Below are 19,560 nucleotides of genomic sequence, written 5' to 3'. Positions count from 1 at the left end.
AATTGGAGACACGGATGTTTTTCCCGTGGTTCGGATAGGTGGTGCTATCCTACATCCACGTTGATGGAGACTTCAACCCACGAAGGGTAACGGTTACGCGAGTCCACACAGGGCTCCACCCAAGGGTAACGGTTGCGCGAGTGCACACAGGGCTCCACCCACGAAGGGTCCACGAAGAAGCAACCACCCACAAAGGGTCCACGAAGAAGCAACCTTGTCTATCCCACCATGGCCATCGCCCACACAGGACTTGCCTCACTAGCGGTAGATCTTCACGAAGTAGGCGATCTCCTTGCCCTTACAAACTCCTTGGTTCAACTCCACAATCTTGTCGGAGGCTCCCAAGTGACACCTAGCCAATCTAGGAGACACCACTCTCCAAGAAGTAACAAATGGTGTGTAGGTAATGAACTCCTTGCTCTTGTGCTTCAAATGATAGTCCCCCCAACACTCAACTCTCTCTCATAGGATTTGGATTTGGTGGAAAGAAGGTTTGAGTGGAAAGCAACTTGGGAAGGCTAGAGATCAAGATTCATATGGTAGGAATGGAATATCTTGGTCTCAACACATGAGTAGGTGGTTCTCTCTCAGAACATATGAGTTGGAATGGTGTGTGTGTTCTGATGGCTCTCTCATCGAATGAGGAGGAGGTGGAGGGGTATATATAGCCTCCACAAAAAATCCAACCGTTACACAGTTTTCCAATCTCGGTGGGACCGAATCAATAAGCTCGGTCGGACCGAAAATGTAAACCTAGTGACCGTTAGTGATTTTCGGTGGGACTGACATGCAACTCGGTAGGACCGATATGGTTAGGGTTTGGGCATAACGTAATCTCGGTGAGACCGATTACACAAACTCGGTGAGACCGAATTTGGTAATTAGCTAACCAGAGAGTTGGTCAGGCAAACTCGGTGGGACCGATTTGCTCTTTCGGTGAGACCGAGTGGAACTCGGTGAGACCGAAAAGTTACAAAGGGGAAACACTGAGTTTACATTGCAATCTCGGTGGGACCGATTCGCTCTTTCGGTGAGACCGAAAAGTTACGAAAGGGAAATAGAGAGTTTGCAATCCCATCTCGGTGAGACCGAGATCCTTATCGGTAGAACCGAATTGCTAGGGTTTGGCAGTGGCTAATGACAAGTGAAACTCGGTGGCGCCGGATAGGAAGAATCGGCAGGACCGAGTTTGGCTTAGGGTTTAGGTCATATGTGGATATGGCAAAGTAGTTGAGGGTTTTGGAGCATATCACTAAGCACATGAAGCAAGAGGCTCATTAAGCAACACCTCATCCCTCCATGATAGTATTGGCTTTTCCTAAAGACTCAATGTGATCTTGGATCACTAAAATATAAAATGAAGAGTCTTGAGCTTTTGAGCTTGAGCCAATCCTTTTTACTTAGCATTTTGAGGGTTCCACTTTCACATCCATGCCATGCCAATCATTGAGCTTTCCTGAAATAATCATCTTGGAATAGTATTAGCTCAATGAGCTATATGTTGTTATGAATTACCAAAACCACCTAGGGATAGTTGCGCTTTCAGGATGCAACGAGTATAGCCCTAAAACCTAGATCCAAGAAGGAGAACCAAGGGAGAGAAGAACGGGGGCAATACCGGCATCCATGGCACGAGGAGAGGGTGGGGAAAGATTCCACCGGACGAAAACAAGGGAGCCGACCTGAATCCGGCGGCCCGGCGGCGAGCCTCCGGTGCTTGGGGAGTCGCCTGAGAGAGGAGAGGACGAGGGGATGGGGCAAACTGAACGGGTATGAAGGAGTAGAAACTCCCCCTACCCGATACATACCCCACTCGCCCAGCCCCAAGCGGTAGTACCGCGCAAGGCACGGTAGTACCGCCCTAGTGCAGATCTGGAGCACGAAACACCCAGTTAACCACTCCACGGTAGTACCGTGTCGGTCGGGCGGCAGTACCGCTCTGCTGCCGCAGTAGTACCGCTCTGCTGCCGTGGTAGTACCGCTCAGGCATCCCAAAGCAGGAACAAGGGGAAAAGATGGCTTACGCCTGACTAGCAAAAAAACAGAAGGACCACACAAGACACGACAAGCCAAACTCGAACATGACCAAACCAAAACACAACCACTTAAAAGAGAGAAGCACAAGCAACAAGAAACAACACACAGACAAACTCTTGAGAAGAGAGAGCGGTGGCCGAGGCCACCTATGTTTGAGCAAATGGTATGGCGCCGTGAAGAATTATCCTTGGGCCCATGACCAAAACTCGTCTTTGAAGCACAAGAACTATCAAAAATGGATAATGTGAGAGACTCGATCAATTTATGCATAATGGGGGGAGGAAGAGTTCATTGAGAGAACAACACTCCCCCTATGTCCACACCTACATCTAAACTAGACATCAAGATGAGTGTGGTGGGGTGTGCAAGGGTTCTAGTCACATTGCTCGAATCAATGATATTTAGCTCATGCCTTAACTCGCGAAATCTTGCTTCATCCAAGGGCTTCGTGAAAATATCTGCAAGGTTATCATGAGTGTTGACATAGTTGAGCTCAATCTCCCCTCGCCTAATATGATCCCGGATGAAATGATACCGAATCTCAATATGCTTCGTCTTGAAGTGTTGCACCGGGTTGAGAGAAATCTTGATGGCACTTTCATTGTCACACCAAAGAGGCACTTTGTCACAAATGACACCGTAATCCTTTAAAGTTTGCCTCATCCATAAGAGTTGTGCACAACAACTACCGGCCACCACATACTCCGCTTCGGTGGATGAGAGAGACACACAACTTTGCTTTTTGGAAGACCATCTCACCAAAGAGCAACCAAGAAATTGGCACCCTCTGAAAGTGGACTTCCTATCCACTTTGTCTCCACCCAATTGTAGTCTGAATATCCTACAAGCTTGAAGTTTGCTCCTCTTGGGTACCATAAGCTAAAGTTTGGGGTATGAGCCAAATATCGAAAGATTCGCTTGACCGCCACAAAGTGGCTTTCCTTAGGTGCGGCTTGAAACCGTGCACAAATTCCCACACTCAACATGATATCCGGTCTAGATGCACAAAGGTAAAGCAAGGAGCCAATCATGGAGCAATATACCTTTTGATCCACCGCTTTACCATTGGGATCAATGTCAAGTTGGCACTTGGTGGGCATTGGAGTGGAAGCCGTCTTGACATCACTTAACTTGAATCTCTTTAGCATGTCTTGAGTGTATTTGGCTTGGTTGATGAAGGTTCCTTCTCTTCTTTGTTTGACTTCGAATCCAAGGAAGAACTTCAACTCTCCCATCGAAGACATCTTGAACTTAGAGGTCATGAGAGCGGTAAATTCCTCATTGAAAGCTTTGTTAGGGGAACCAAAGATAATATCATCAACATATAGTTGGCACACAAACAACTCCCCTTTGACCTTCTTATTAAAAAGAGTGGGGTCGATCATCCCAACTTCAAATCCATGATCTTGTAACAACTCGTTAAGGTGGTCATACCACGCACGTGGCGCTTTTTTAAGGCCATAGAGTGCCTTATCAAGTTGATACACATGATTAGGAAAGTAGGGATCCTCGAACCCGGGGGGTTGCTTGACATATACCAACTCATTAATAGGACCATTAAGAAAAGCACTTTTCACATCCATTTGTTGCAACTTAAAGTTGTGATGAGAAGCATATGTAATCAACAAACGAATGGATTCAAGGCGTGCAACGGGAGCAAAGGTTTCACCGTAGTTGATACCCTCGACTTGGGAGTAGCCTTGTGCCACAAATCTTGCCTTGTTGCGAATGATGGTCCCATGAGCATCTGCTTGTTCTTGAATATCCACTTGGTTCCAATGACAGTGTGGTTCCCCGTTGGCCTTGGCACCAATCTCCACACCTTTTTGTACTTGAAGTTGTTGAGTTCTTCATGCATGGCATTTAGCCAACCCAGATCTTCGAGCGCCTCATATACCTTTTGGGGTTCAACACAAGAGACAAACGCGTGATGTTCGTAATAGTTTGCCAATTGTCTACGAGTGCTTACCCCCTTTTGAATGCTTCCAAGCACATTCTTCATGAGATGACCCTTGGTGGAGAGCCTGGATGCAATCTTGGCGGCACGACGCTCCAATTCCTCCTCGAGGGTGAGTCGAGGAGCGGTCACATGATCATCTTGAGTGCCGTCTTGAGCTTGTTCTTGATCTGGAGGTAGCTCTTGATCTTGAACTTGCTTGGAGGAGAGAACTTGACCTTGGGCATCACTTGGTGATTCAACACTGTCTTGAGATTGATCTTGCCCTTGGTCTTGTTCATGAGGTTGAGGGCCTTCACTTTGTTCTTCGGAAGCATGTGGACCTTGGGTTGGTGATGGCTCCACTTGAGTGGAGCACTGTCCTTCTCCTTCGGCCACAAGGGGTTCCTCAATGGGTAGGATAAAACCAACTCCCATTCTTCTTATGGCTTGAGGAGGAATTTCATCACCTACATCACAAGTGCCACTTTGCTCCACTTGGGAGCTGTTATTCTCATCAAACTCCATGTTACACATCTCCTCAATAAGTCCCGTGGACTTATTGAGGACACGGTAAGCATGAGAGTTTGTAGCATAACCAACAAATATGCCCTCATAAGCTCTAGCCTCAAATTTAGACAACCAAACACCTTTCTTGAGAATGAAACACTTACACCCAAACACCCGAAAGTACTTGAGGTTGGGCTTGTTACCGGTGAGTATCTCATACCGAGTCTTGTTCAAACCCTTGCGGAGGTAGAGCCGATTGGAAGCATGACAAGCGGAGTTGATGGCTTCAGCCCAAAAGTTGTATGGAGACTTGAACTCCGCCATCATGGTCCTTGCCGCATCCATCAACGTCCGGTTTTTCCTTTCCGCTACACCATTTTGTTGAGGGTTGTATGGTGCGGAATATTGATGCTTGATCCCCTCATCACTAAGAAACTCATCCAAGGTGTAATTCTTGAACTCGATGCCGTTGTCACTTCTTATTGTCAAGATCTTTGCATTGTGTTGATGTTGAGCTTCATTTGCAAAGTCAATGACAGTTTGTTGGGTCTCGCTCTTACTCTTGAAGAAATATACCCACGTGTATCTTGAATAGTCATCCACAATCACCAAGCAATACTTTCTTCCCCCAAGACTATCAAAGGATGGAGGCCCAAAGGGATCCATGTGAAGGAGCTCCAAAGGCCTCTTCGAGTAAATGATAGTCGTGGGAGGGTGAGTCTTCTCATGTGGCTTTCCTTCGATACAAGCACTGCAAGCACGATCTTTAGCAAAACTAACATTTGTTAGTCCACGGACATGGTCCCCCTTGAGAAGACTTTGCAAAGATCTCATATTGGCATGAGCTAGACAGTGATGCCAAAGCCATCCCACGTCAACTTTATCCATTAGGCATGTCGCGGTCTTAGTGGGTCGCTCCGAAAAGTTAATCACATAGAGACCGTTCTCGACATGGCCAACAAAGGCTACATTAAGAGCCTTGCTCCACAAGAGGGCCATGATATCAATATCAAAGAAAGTGGCAAAGCCCATGAGTGCAAGTTGATGAACGGAAAGTAAATTGTATGCAAGGGACTCAACAAGCATGACCTTCTCGATCGTGAGATCATGAGAGATGACAACCTTGCCAAGTCCCAATACCTTAGAAGACGAGGCATCACCCCATTCGACATTGGTGGGCATAGATGGAATCTTGTGCACATCCACCACCAAGTCCTCGCTTCCGGTCATATGATTCGTAGCTCCACTATCGAACAACCATGATCCCCCACCGGAAGCAAACACCTACAAGAAATCAATGCTTGGTTTTAGGTACCCATTTTGTAATGGGTCCTTTGATGTTAGTAACAAGGGTCTTAGGAACCCAAATAGACCATTCAATGTACTCATAAGGAGAACCAACAAATTTTGCATAAACATGCCCATCACTAGCACGACACAAACACATAAGAAGGGTTAAAGTCGCCAGCTTTGTTGGACGGGGTGGCATTGCCTTTCTTTGACACCACCACCCTTCACATTGTTCTTCTTCTCCTTGTAAGCACCCTCTCCATCCTTCACAAAGGTTTGCTTGAGAGGGGGAGGTCGTTTGGTCTTGTCATTCTTCTTCTTGTTCTTTGGCATGGGTGTCAACCCAATCCCTTCTTTGGCCACAACTTCCTTTTGATTGCTCAAAAGGTCGTTGAGGTTCTTCTCACCTTGTATGCATGACACAAGGCCTTTCTCAAGTTGCTCCTTCAACTTAGCATTTTCCTCAACAAGATGCACATGCTCACAACAAGGGTTAGTAGCATTTGCATTATCAATTAACACCATATGAGGAAAGGTGGCTTCCTCCTTGGTTAGCTTCACTTGGAGTTGATCGTGAGATTCCTTGAGGCTAGCATGAACACCTTTCAAGGCCTTGTCAGCCTTGTCAAGTATATCAAACTCCACCTTGAGTCTATCAAGATCAACCCCAAGTTTGGCCTTCTCGGGATTTAGCACACGAGATACAACAAGAGCATGATCAAGATATTTCTTTAATTTCGCATGATCATCGTTGTGTGACTCCTCAAGAGCCAAACGAAGACCACACTCTTCCTCAAGAGCATTGGAAAGATCCGAAATCTCATCGGCATAGTCACGACTATGACCCTCCATCTTAGAGATGGTATCTTCATGAGCCTCGATCATGTCATTGGCTTCACCAAGTTGTTCCAAGAGAGCAACGAAGTGCTTCTTGGATTTACCCTTGAGTTTGTTCATAAAAGGCTCAAACTCATTCTCCTCCACATTAGACCCCGCATGTTCATCAATGCAATCCGTCAAAGAAGGATTATTAATGATGGTAGTTTTGATGTTGGGGGTTACCTTGTTGGTGGCTTTATCCATGAGGCACTTGGCGGTGATGTTCTCATTAGGTGAGTCGAAGAGAGACACCCGTGGAGTTGTTGCAATGGCAACGGAGGCCATGGCAACTGACTCACCATCTTCATCATCATCATCATCATCATCATCCTCATGGTACTCTTCTTGTACCACCAACGCCTTGTGAGGAGTCTTCTTGGTGAAGTTGCTCTTGTTTGGGAAAGACTTGGCTTTGTCCTTTCGGATGAGCTTGCCACCATTGTCTTCCCTCTTCTCATATGGGCACTCCGCAACAAAATGGCTCACATTGCCACAATTATAGCAAGTCCTCACACGTTGCTTGCTCTTCGTGCCACTTGAGTTTTTCTTGTTTCTCTTGCTCCAAAATTGCCTTGAAGCAAGTGCCATGTGTTCATGATAGGCATACTTGGTATCTTCGGGGTTGCTTTCCTGTTCTTCCTCTTGTTCTTCTTCTTCAACACAAACCTTGGCCTTCAATGCAAGGTTGGGCTTCTTTGCCCTTTGAGAGCAAAGCACCGCATTGTCAGCGGTCTTGTCCAAGATGCTCATAGCCACAAACTCATCCAACACTTCACTTGAGGACAAGGTGTGGAAGTCCGACCTTTGACGAATGACGGAGGACATGGCCTTGTGGTAAGGCATCATTGCCTTGAAGAATTTGTGCTTTACCCAATTGTCATCCGTGTCCTTGCTCCCATGATCTCGGAGTGAAGCTGTGAGTTTGGTTACTCTTCGATAAAGCTCACGAGGTTCTTCATCTTCTTTCATTGCAAACTCGTGGCTTCATCTTCCACCACTTCGTAGTTGGAGCGTTGAATGCTTGCGCTTCCCGGGTAGAGGGAAACAACTTGGTGCCATGCATCTTTGGCCATGGCATAGGGCCGGAGGTGAGGAAGATCTTCGGGTGGAATTGCATATTGGATGATGAAGAGAGCATTCTCATTGAATTGATTATCAGCGGCTTCTCTTGGAGTGAAGTTGCGTCAGTCATGTGGATAGAAACCTTCTCCAATGATTCTCCAAAGATTAGTATTCACATGATTTAAATGATGCTTAAACCGATAGGCCCAAGAATCAAAGTCCTCATTTTTCACAATCTTAGGGGGAGGACCAGCATGATTCAAATGACTGGAAGGAATCGGTCCACCATAAACAAGTGGAGGTTCCACATGGGCAAAGATGCCGGTGCCATTTTTACCACTAGAAGAAGGAATCTTTTCACTCGTAGCTTCCCCCTTGTCGGAGTTAGCATCCGTCACCTTGTTAGTGGGATCACTCACTTTCAACGGTGCGGTGGATAGTTTAAGCCCTTATATGAATTTATTAAACATGCTTTCAACCTCGGTCGTCATGGAGGTTTTCAATGTTTCCAAAGCCACATTGAATTCCTCACGAGAGACTGCGGTTCCCCCATCGCCTGTAGACGAGATCGGAGTCACACTGGAGTGCTCCTCCACACCGTCTACGATGTTAACCATACTCTTCGAACGACAAAGTCCTTAGTAAAGAAACGAGGCTCTGATACCAATTGAAAGGATCGATATAGTTGACTAGAGGGGGTGAATAGAAAACTAACAATTTTTAGCTTTTCTTTACCAATTTAAACTTTGCATCAAAGTAGGTTGTGTAGAAATGCAACTAGGTGAGCAACCTATATGATGCAACAACAACAAGCACGCAAGCAAGCAAGGATATAACACAAATAAGCTTGCACAAGTAAAGGCACGAGATAACCAAGAGTGGAGCCGGTGAAGACGAAGATGTGTTACCGAAGTTCCTTCCTTTTGAGGGGAAGTATGTAACGCCCGGATAGTTAAGCTACAGTAACCGTCTGCTAAACATTACCACGTCAGTGGTACTACTGTTGCTAAACTTGCGTCGGTTCAAATCCTATCCAAATTCAAATTTAAATAAAGCCAAACATCAAAAGTTTTCAAACGTTAAAACGAAAATGTTCAAAATGGGACAAGTAAATCCTAAGTCATAGTGGTGGAGGAACCAAAGTTTTGTAAAAAGATTTAGTGCACTAAACTAATTAAAATAGTAGCTAAACCCATTAATTAAATGCCTTTTATATTTTATAAAATACTAAACTATTTTGTGTGGGGTAAAACTTATTGTGGCATTGGATTATGTTGTAACACTGATTTAGGGATCCACTTTATAAATTATAAAAATAAAATAGATTTAAAGTTAAAAGAAAACAGGAGAAAGGAAAAATGAATAAACAGTAAAACTCAAACAAAGAAAAAAACACTAGACCACCCCCCCCAAGTGGGCCGACTGGCCCAGTTGGCCAAAGCCGGCCTAGCTGGTCGGCCCAGCCGCCCACCACGAGCACCCTAACCCTAGCGCCGCTCTACTCCTCCCGTACGAGCCCCCCCACTCGTCTCGCATGACCCCCACGAACCCCTCACGCTCCCTCATCTCCTTCCCCCGACCAAATCGGAAATGGGGCATGGCCCCGTCATCCCCCCGGACTCTCCTCCTCCCTTGCACGGCACGTCCCCATCGCCGTCGCCGCCTGTAGTCCACACCGATGCCATCCCGTCCTCGACCTCCTCTTCGTCAGACTCCACTGACCTCGCCTCATCCCCGCATCTCCCACCGGCGCATGTCGCCGTCCCCTTCGCTACCTCGCCGGTCGTCCCCGGCTTCCCCCTCATCGAACCCCTCGAGCCTCGCCGCCCCTAGTCGTCTACACCGCCGGTGAGGCCCTATGCCTATCCCCCCTCTGCCCTCTTCGCTCCCCCCGTCTAGTCACCACGAGCCGACCGCGCGCGCTCCCCGTCGCCCCGCGCACGCTGGCTACTGCGCCCGCGCGCATCGACTGCGTCCTCCCCCTGGTCGCCCGCTCTGTCTTGCCAGCGCCGCCCCGCTACCGCTGCGGCTCGCTTGCTCCGCCGCCGCATTTTGCCTCTTCCCCAGCTCGCTGCTGCATGCTGCAGCTGGATGCCGGTAGCTCGTCCCGGCCGCGCCTCCCCCGCACGGCCTTGGTCGCACCTGGCTAATCCGCTGTGGCCTCACGGGGCCCTGCTGCTCGTCCACCCCCCCTCCCCCCGCTGCTCGCCCGTCGCCCCGCCGTGGCCACGGCCTCGTCCGCATCATGCGCCCCCACAGGCCGCTTGTCGACTACCTGGACCGCCGCCCTATGTCCGTCCCGCGGCGGCCCTGCTGCTGCACCGTGCCGGCACGCAGCTCCGGCCCCTGTGCCGCTTCGGCCGCTCGTCGTTGTGGCCGCCGGCACCCAGCGCTGTTTCCTCCCTGTCGATCTGGGCGGGTACCCAGCGCCCGCTCCAGGCACCCGCTAGTGCCGAACCCACTATGGCCTCGGGGCAATGACATGTGGGGCCCAGGCCCCAAAACGTTTATAAAAAATGAATTAAAAAATATTATTATTATTATTAAATAATTAATTAACTTAATTAACTTAATTAATTTTGATTATTAAACTAAAAACTAATTAAACTAATTAATCATGATTAGTTAGTCTAGTCAATGATGAGCGGGACCCACACGTCAGTTTGACCCAGTCAACCCCCTGTTGACTGCTGACGTCATGCCGACGTCAGCAAACACTATTCTGGGTAATGTTGATTTAAAATAATTAAATAAATCCTAAAAATGATTTAAATCTTTTAAAATTAATATAAAATAAATCGTAGCTCGGATGGAAAAACTTTGTACATGAAAGTTGTTCAGAACGACGAGGCGAATCCGGATACGCAGCCCGTTCGTCCACCACACATACCTAGCATAGAGAACACGTAACTTTCCCCCTCCAATTCATCTGTCCGAAAACGTGAAACACCGGGGATATTTTCCCGGTTGTTTTCCCCCTTCGCCGGTATCACTTATCCCTGCATTAGGTCACCTCTAGCACCGCGTATTGCCATGTTATGCTTTGTGTTACATTTGATTTCTCTGTTATTTATTGTGTTCCCCCCCCCCGTTACTCCTTTCCGGTAGACTCCGAGACCGCTGCCGATGTCCGTGTGTTCGACTACATCGAAGATGACCCCTCCTTGCCAGAGCAACCAGGCAAGCCCCCCTTTGATCACCAGATATCGGCTACTCTTCTCTCTACTTCTTGCATTAGAATGGTGTAGCATGTTACTGCTTTCCGTTAATCCTATCCTGATGCATAGCCTGTCCTTGCTACTACTATTGTTACCTTTACCTGCAACCCTAATGCTTAGTATAGGATGCTAGTTTATCATCAGTGGCTCTACATTCTTGTCCGTCTGCCATGCTATACTATTGGGCAGTGATCACTCTGGAGGTGATCAGGGGTATATACTATATACTTTATACGTGATACATGTGGTGACTAAAGTCGGGTCGGCTCGTAGAGTACCCGCGAGTGATTCAAGAATTGTGGGCTGAAAGGACCTTTGTCCCAATGGCCCTCTGGGTGGACCTTTGTGGCGGGGCGACAGGGCAGGTTGAGACCGCCTAGGAGAGAGGTGTGCCTGGCCCTAGTCGGCGTTCGCGGTTACTTCAAAATAACACGCTTAACGAGATCTTGGTATTTGATCTGAGTCTGGCCACTGGCCTATATGCACTAACCAACTACGCGGGAACAGTTATGGGCACTCGACGTCGTGGTATCAGCCGAAGCCTTCTTGACATCAGAGACTGAGCCGCGCGCGTCGGATAGGACTGGAACGCCTGCTCTTGTATTAGGGAGGCTAGGTCTGCTTACCGGCCGCGTTCGCAACATGCATGTGTGCAATGGGCGATGGGCCCAGACCCCTGCGCCATAGGATTTAGACCGGCGTGCTGACCTCTCTGTTGTGCCTAGGTAGGGCTGCGACGTGTTGATCTTCTGAGGCCGGGCATGACCCAGAAAAGTGTGTCCGGAGAAAGGGGATCGAGCGTGTTGGGAAATGTGGTGCACCCCTGCAGGGAAGTTTATCTATTCGAATAGCCGTGTCCCTCGGTAAAAGGACGACCCAGAGTTGTACCTTGACCTTATGACAACTACAACCGGATACTTAATAAAACACGCCCTTCCAAGAGCCAGATACAATCGGTGATCGCTCTCTCACAGGGCGACGAGGGGAGAATCGCCAGGTAGGATTATGCTATGCGATAATACTTGGTTAACTTACCACCTACTCTCTTCTTTTGCTGCAAGATGGAGGTTACCAGAAGCGTAGTCTTCGATAGGACTAGTTATCCACCTCTTGTTCCGGCATTCTGCAATTCAGTCCACATATGCTACCCCTTTTCCATTTGATACGAATGCATGCATATGTAGTGCAGCTCCTTGCTTGCGAGTACTTTGGATGAGTACTCATGCTTGCTTTGCTCCCCCTTTTCCCCCTTTCTATACCCGATTGCTGCGACCAGACGATGGAGTCCAGGAGCCAGACGCCACCGTCGACGACTCCTACTACACGGGAGGTGCCTACTACTACGTGCAGGCCGCTGACAACGACCAAGAGTAGTTTAGGAGGATCCCAGGCAGGAGGCCTGCGCCTCTTTCGATTTGTATCCCAATTTATGCTAGCCTTCTTAAGGCAAACTTGTTTAACTTATGTCTATACTCAGATATTGTTGCTTCTGCTGACTCGTCTATGATCGAGCTCTTGTATTCAAGCCCTCGAGGCCCCTGGCTTGTAATATGATGCTTGTATGACTTACTATATTTGTAGAGTTGTGTTGTGATATCTTCCCGTGAGTCCCTGATCTTGATCGTACACGTTTGCGTGTATGATTTGTGTACGATTGAATCGGGGGCGTCACAAGTTGGTATCAGAGCCTACTGCCTGTAGGAATTCCCCTTCCACACTCCTTGGCCGAAGTTGAGTCTAGTCGATGAAAATTATTTTACTAACTTGGCTGTGCGGCCCATGGGCCCACGTCGCCATTGGGTGGCATTAGGATCTTTTATTCCTCGTCTATACTCTGGGACTTTGTTCTCTCTTCTCTTCGGGTTAAAGATTTTGGTACCTCTAACATTAGCATCTCATGATCACATCCACCCGGAGAGCCCATTATTACAGATAATCGCCTGTTGCATCAGAAGATTCCGAAGATACTGTTAGATGTTCTCTCAAGACTTTGTGCCCATTGCTTTTGCAATTCCGTACCACCAAAATATCCCTATGGATAAATACATACACCCGTCGTTCTAACTTTTATTCCCAGTTGATCTTGTTATTACAATATACCCCGTACTTCTCTCTATTGCTCCGAGAAAACTTTGTGCTTACTGCCTTGTAGTTCCTTGTCGCCTGAATACATCTATAAATTAATCCTCACACTTACCGAGGATTTGTTTCTTCCCAGTTGTTCTTGTGGCCACAAAAGTCTTCGAAATGCTATTCAATCTCCCGAAAATCCTCAGTAACCTATTGCTCTTGAAATTCTTGCTTTCCTGCATTATGATTAATCCCATAAGTCTGGTAATCTTATTGGCATTCATTGTCATTATCATTTTGAGTCTGTTGATTCAATATGTTGTGAATGCTCGCAATCCTGAACCAGATCCTAGCATTCATCCTTCCGGCTCAGGCGTCATTTTGAACATGAGCTGGTCCTCGACCAATCAAGTTGTCGTCGAATGCACTCCTAAGTCTATTCAACTTATCCATTCTTAATTAGAGTGCTTGTTCTGATCCCTTGATTTGGAAATCATAACTCCTTTACATTTGAGCTCTGAGTTAGTCAGTTGTTTCTATAATCCAATGTCTTTGCATTGATTCTTCCTCTGGTTGTGTGCCGATACTCACATCAAATCCTTTGTGGACCACCAGATCCTTTATTGGATTTTATCCGACAACATCCTTCATATTCAATAACCTTGTGAGACTTTCCTAGGATACATAATGCCTTTGCAAAATTGTACCCTCTATTTTCTCAACCATTGCTCTGCTTTCGAGCTAGTGATAATTACTCTTGAAGCTTGTGGTATATGTTTCTAAGACGCCCCGATGGGTTGAACCTATGCCTTCCTTTGTTTGTGTGAACCAAAAGTTTTTCACGAGTCATACTCTTCTGGTATTTTGCTAGATAAAATTTCAACACTACAACTTCTTCGAAAGTGAGAGGTGAATGGAAGGTTATACATTGAAGAAGTGGGAGTCGAGCTTGAACTTTGTGTTCATGCCCATGGACACGATGTATATCCTATCATGGAAGCTTCTTGTAATAATAACTATTCCCTTGGTATAATATCATTTGGTATCTGTGAATTGATCCTTTGCAATCGTGGTTCCGGCCATATTCTCTTTTAAATACCATTTCTCGGACAAGTTGAAGTACTTGTCTTCTACAGATCATTGCACCTGTCGAACCTTTACTTTGATCTACCGTCGTGTATTACACTCTGTTATGTCAAGAATATCATAGAACTGCATAACTTATTATGGGTTCTTCTTCAACTATTATTTCTCATCGATTCCAATTTTCCTGGGTTCTGGGTTGTCGTCAACTGAGAACACCGAATAGTGAATTGAGCCCGCACCTTGATTCAATAACTCTAAGTAATTTTTGTTGCTTACGAGTTTAATAATCCTTCAATTCATCCCAAGCCTGGTCGGCTATATCATTATCGTGCTAAATTTTAACTATGCTACATGGTCCTTCCTGGAGCACAATTTTCGACGATGATCTAAGCTTACGTCGATCTTCCTCGTCACATCATTTCACCTTGAGCAACAAGCTTGATTCCGAGTTTGTGTCGTATCTTTAGTTCCAATAATCTTTCACTACATCATTCCTTTTGCTTTATGTCGTCGATGATCGATTACACCTTCATGAAACCTCTCGACAAATTTGTCGTGATCATCATCAACATTTTGACTCTTTCCAGGATATCATCCGAATTCATGATGGTAAGTACCATCCTCGTCCCTTGATAATTTGAGTTACCTTCGACAACATCCTTATCTTTCTTTCATCATAAACTTGTTCATGATATGGATGCAACTTGCGATCCAGCTTGTGTTATGTTCTACCTTGGAGTATTACCATCGGTTATGCCAAGAATGTTGTGAGAATTGCTCCACCTCTTAAGAATTCTTGAAATAGTGATACTTCTCACCATCACCATTCTTTCTTTGTCCCCGTGTTATTCTAACCGGGATACCAACAAGTGAACGATGCTGCTTTGATTATGTACTTCTAGCAACCCTACTTCTTTGAAGTTAATGGTTGATATGTCATTCTTATACAATTGATTATCGAATCACCATTCTAACATTGATCATACTACCTAAGCCCATATTTTGGGTGCACCTTTCAACCAATATTTAACTGTCTATGTTTTCCTCGAGCATACCTTATTATATCATTGATCTGACAAATGTTATCTCCTTGTTCACCTAATTTCGGGAATCCATCTTTTGGAAATCTCAGTGAATTGGCACTGAGTTCATCAGCTACCTCCTCATCCTCTCCTTGGTTTAATGATGAACTCTTGTTTCAAAACTCGCTTCCATAGTTCATTTCCCAAGAAACTTGCTATGTCATCTCGTCAAATTCTGTTGCACCTTTACTTCTCAGGCATCATGAGTCTGATATATCCTGACACCACTCCGATCTGAATCTCGGTCAGATATGATGGATGGGACATATTTCCAAGAGTTATAACATTGGTCTTCATGTGACCCGGTAAGGTGATGTCGTCCCTAGCACCCCTGGCCGGAGGACCTATTGTTACAGTTTCCTTTTGGCAATGTTAAACCCTTCTTCCATGAGGAAATTGAAGACTTATTCTATAATTTGTTCCTAATAAATCCTTTGTGTATCCGAAGTCTGACCTTCACCTGATGATCTTGTCAATGCTATCCCGATGCATGTATGTGGTACTCCGATTTTCAATAAGAACATTTGAAGCACAATGCTAAGATTTCTTTATTAGTTACCCAAACACTGTTGTATGGGTAATGTCATGATATTTCTCCCCCCTTTCCTAAAGGGTTTTCTACGTTATATCCTGTCATGGATATCATTGCTTTGTTTGTCCTTGGGAAGGATATACCCTTGAATTGTGTGTTTAAACACATTTTCCTTTCCATTGGTTTCTTTGACCTTTCTCGTGATCTATATAATCTAAGCAGTAATAATTCACTGCTTATGTAAACACCTCAGTATACAACTCTGTCAGTGAGACCCTGTTTATAATGTTGGTGACATTCCGGTAACCACCGATGGACGAGAACTTTGCCTATTGGTCCGCCTCGTTCAACGAGCAGGAAATGGTTCTCTTCATCCATCGCCCTTGGTACCGATGTTGTTGCCGACATAACTGACAGACTATTCCCTGACATGCCTTGCTTACATGATCGTGCAAGACGTCACCGCCCTTCCTACTTTTAACCCACATGGTGGGCCCATAACCCATAGGTCCCAAGATCGAAACCTGACTCTCTTGTACATCCTTGATATTGAAGTATCCTTTGGACTTAACTTCACATGTAATTCACGAGTCACCGTCCTATAGATAATCTATTCTAGTATCAGACGCAATGCTTATTATCGTTGCTCTAGACCCCTTTCACACTTTGTTTCAGGCAACGAACGACTGCCTACCTGCTTGAAACTTCCAATGATACCTCCTTACTTTGCTCTCGATATTTTCTTAAGTTTCTATTCGAGAGTTACTCTCTGCCACCTTCCCCGATGATATCTACTAGATAGTCTACCTTGCAGAGGTCCATTCTTCCGGTATACCCCCTTATTCTTTCGTAAGTGAGTTCCCGAAGAAAGGATGCGTACTACATCATGTTGACCTGAAGCAGAGAAAGGAAGACATCAAAGTAATGGATCGACCTCTTCAAGAAGGGCAATCAAGACCGAGAAGATTCGTTAGAATTTCGTAACCAGATCTTTCCCCCTCACTTCCCCTCCTAAATCTTGGGACAAGATTTCTTGTAGGGGAGGAGAATTGTAACGCCTGGAGAGTTAAGCTACAGTAACCGTCTGCTAAACGTTACCACGTCAGTGGTATTACTGTTGCTAAACTTGCGTAGGTTCAAATCCTGTCCAAATTCAAATTTAAAGAAAGGCAGACATCAAAAGTTTTCAAACGTTAAAACTAAAATGTTCAAAATGGGACAAATAAATCCTAAGTCATAGAGGTGGAGGAACCACATTTTTGTAAAAAGATTTAGTGCACTAAACTAATTAAAACAGTAGCTAAACCCATTAATTAGATGCCTTTTATATTTTATAAAATACTAAACTATTTTGTTTGGGGTAAAACTTTTTGTGGCATTGGATTATGTTGTAACAGTGATTTAGGGATCCACTTTATAAATTATAAGAATAAAATAGATAAGAAGTTAAAAGAAAACATGAGAAAGGAAAAATGAATAAACACTAAAACTCAAACAAAGAAAAAAACACTAGACTCCCCTCCCCCCAAGTGGGCCGACTGGCCCAATTGGCCAAAGCCGGCCTAGCTGGCCGGCCCAGCCGCCCACCACGAGCGCCCTAACCCTAGTGCCACTTTACTCCTCCCGCATGATCCCCCCACTTGTCTCGCACGACCCCCACTACCCCCATGAACCCCTCACGCTCCCTCGTCTCCTTCCCCCGACCAGATCGGAAACGGGGCACGGCCTGTCGCCCCCCAGCCTCTCCTCCTCCCTCGCACGGCACGGCCCCGTCGCCGTCGCCACCTGTAGTCCACGCCGACGCCGTCCCGTCCTCGACCTCCTCTTTGTCAGACCCCGCCGACCTCACCTCATCCCCGCATCGCCCCCCGGCGCGTGTCGCCGTCCCCTTCGCTACCTCGCCGGTCGTCCCCGGCTTCCCCCTCACCGGACCCCCTCGAGCCTCGCCGCCCCTGGTCGTCTACACCGCCGGTGAGGCCCTGTGCCTATTCCCCCCTCTGCCCTCTTCGCTCCCCCCATCTGGTCACCACAGGCCGACTGCGCGCGCTCACCGTCGCCCCGCGCACGCTGGCTCCTGCGCCCGTGCGCATCGACTATGTCCTCCTCGTGGGCGCCTCCTCCGTGTTGCCAGCGCCACCCTCCTACCGATGTGGCTCGCTTGCTCCGCCGTCGCGTTTTGCCTCTTCCCCCACTCCCTGCTGCACACTGCAACTGGATGCCGGTAGCTCGTCCCGGCCGCGCCTCCCCCGCATGGCCTCGGCCGCACCTGGCTGCTCTGCCGCGGCCTCGCGAAGCCCCGCTGCTCGCCCGTCGCCCCGCCGTGGCCACAGCCTCGTCCACCTCACACGCCCCCACAGGCCACTCGTCGACTACCCGGACCGCCGCCCCATGTCCGTCCCGCGGCGGCCCTGCTACTACACCGCACCGGCATGCAGCTCCGACCCCAGCGCCACATCGGCCGCTCGTCGCTGTGGCCGCCGGCGGCAGCGCCGTTTCCTCCCTGTCGATCTGGGCGGGTACCCAGCGCCCGCTCCAGGCAACCGCTAGTGCCGAACCCACTATGGCCTCAGGCCAATGACATGTGAGGCCCAGGCCCCTTAATTACTTAATTAAAGAATTAATTAACTTAATTAATTTTGATTATTAAACTAAACAACTAATTAAACTAATTAATCATGATTAGTTAGTCTAGTCAATGACGAGCGGGACCCACACGTCAGTTTGACCCAGTCAACCCCCTGTTGATTGCTGACGTCATGCTGACATCATGCTGACGTCAGCAAACACTATTCTGGATAATGTTGATTTAAAACAATTAAATAAATCCAAAAATGATTTAAATCTTTTAAAATTAATATAAAATAAACCGTAGCTCGGATGGAAAAACTTTGTACACGAAAGTTGTTCAGAACGACGAGACGAATCCGGATACGCAACCCGTTCGTCCACCAGACATCCCTAGCATAGAGAACATGCAACTTTCCCCCTCCGATTCATCTATGCGAAAACGCGAAACATCGGGGATATTTTCCCGGTTGTTTTCACCCTTTGCCGGTATCACTTATCCCACCGTTAGGTCACCTCTAGCACCGCGTATTGCCATGTTATGCTTTGTGTTACATTTGATTGCTCTGTTATTTATTGTGTTCCCCCTCCGTTACTCCTTTCTGGTAGACTCCGAGACCGCTGCCGATGTCCGTGTGTTCGACTACATCGAAGATGACCCCTCCTTGCCAGAGCAACCAGGCAAGCCCCCCCTTTGATCACCCGATATCGCCTACTCTTCTCTCTACTTCTTGCATTAGAATAGTGTAGCATGTTACTGCTTTCCGTTAATCCTATCCTGATGCATAGCCTATCCTTGCTACTACTGTTGTTACCTTTACCTGCAACCCTAATGCTTAGTATAGGATGCTAGTTTATCATCAGTGGCCCTACATTCTTGTCTGTCTGCCATGCTATACTATTGGGCCGTGATCACTCGAGAGGTGATCATGGGTATATACTATATACTTTATACATGATAAATGTGGTGACTAAAGTCGGGTCGGCTCGTAGAGTACCTGCGAGTGATTCACGGATTGGGTGCTGAAAGGACCTTTGTCCCGACGGCCCGCTGGGTGGATCTTTGTGGCGGAGCAACATGGCAGGTTGATACCGCCTAGGAGAGAGGTGGGCCTGGCCCTGGCCGGTGTTCGCGGTTACTTAAAAATAACACGCTTAACGAGATCTTGTTATTTGATCTGAGTCTGGCCACTGGCCTATACGCATTAACCAACTACGCGGGAACAGTTATGGGCACTCGATGTCGTGGTATCAGCCGAAGCCTTCTTGACGTCCGCGACTGAGCGGCGTGCG

This window comes from Triticum urartu, chromosome 2A (assembly GCF_056163025.1).
Source record: "Triticum urartu cultivar PI428250 chromosome 2A, HENAU_Tu73, whole genome shotgun sequence".
NCBI lineage: Eukaryota > Viridiplantae > Streptophyta > Magnoliopsida > Poales > Poaceae > Triticum > Triticum urartu.
This window is presented reverse-complemented; position numbering follows the sequence as displayed.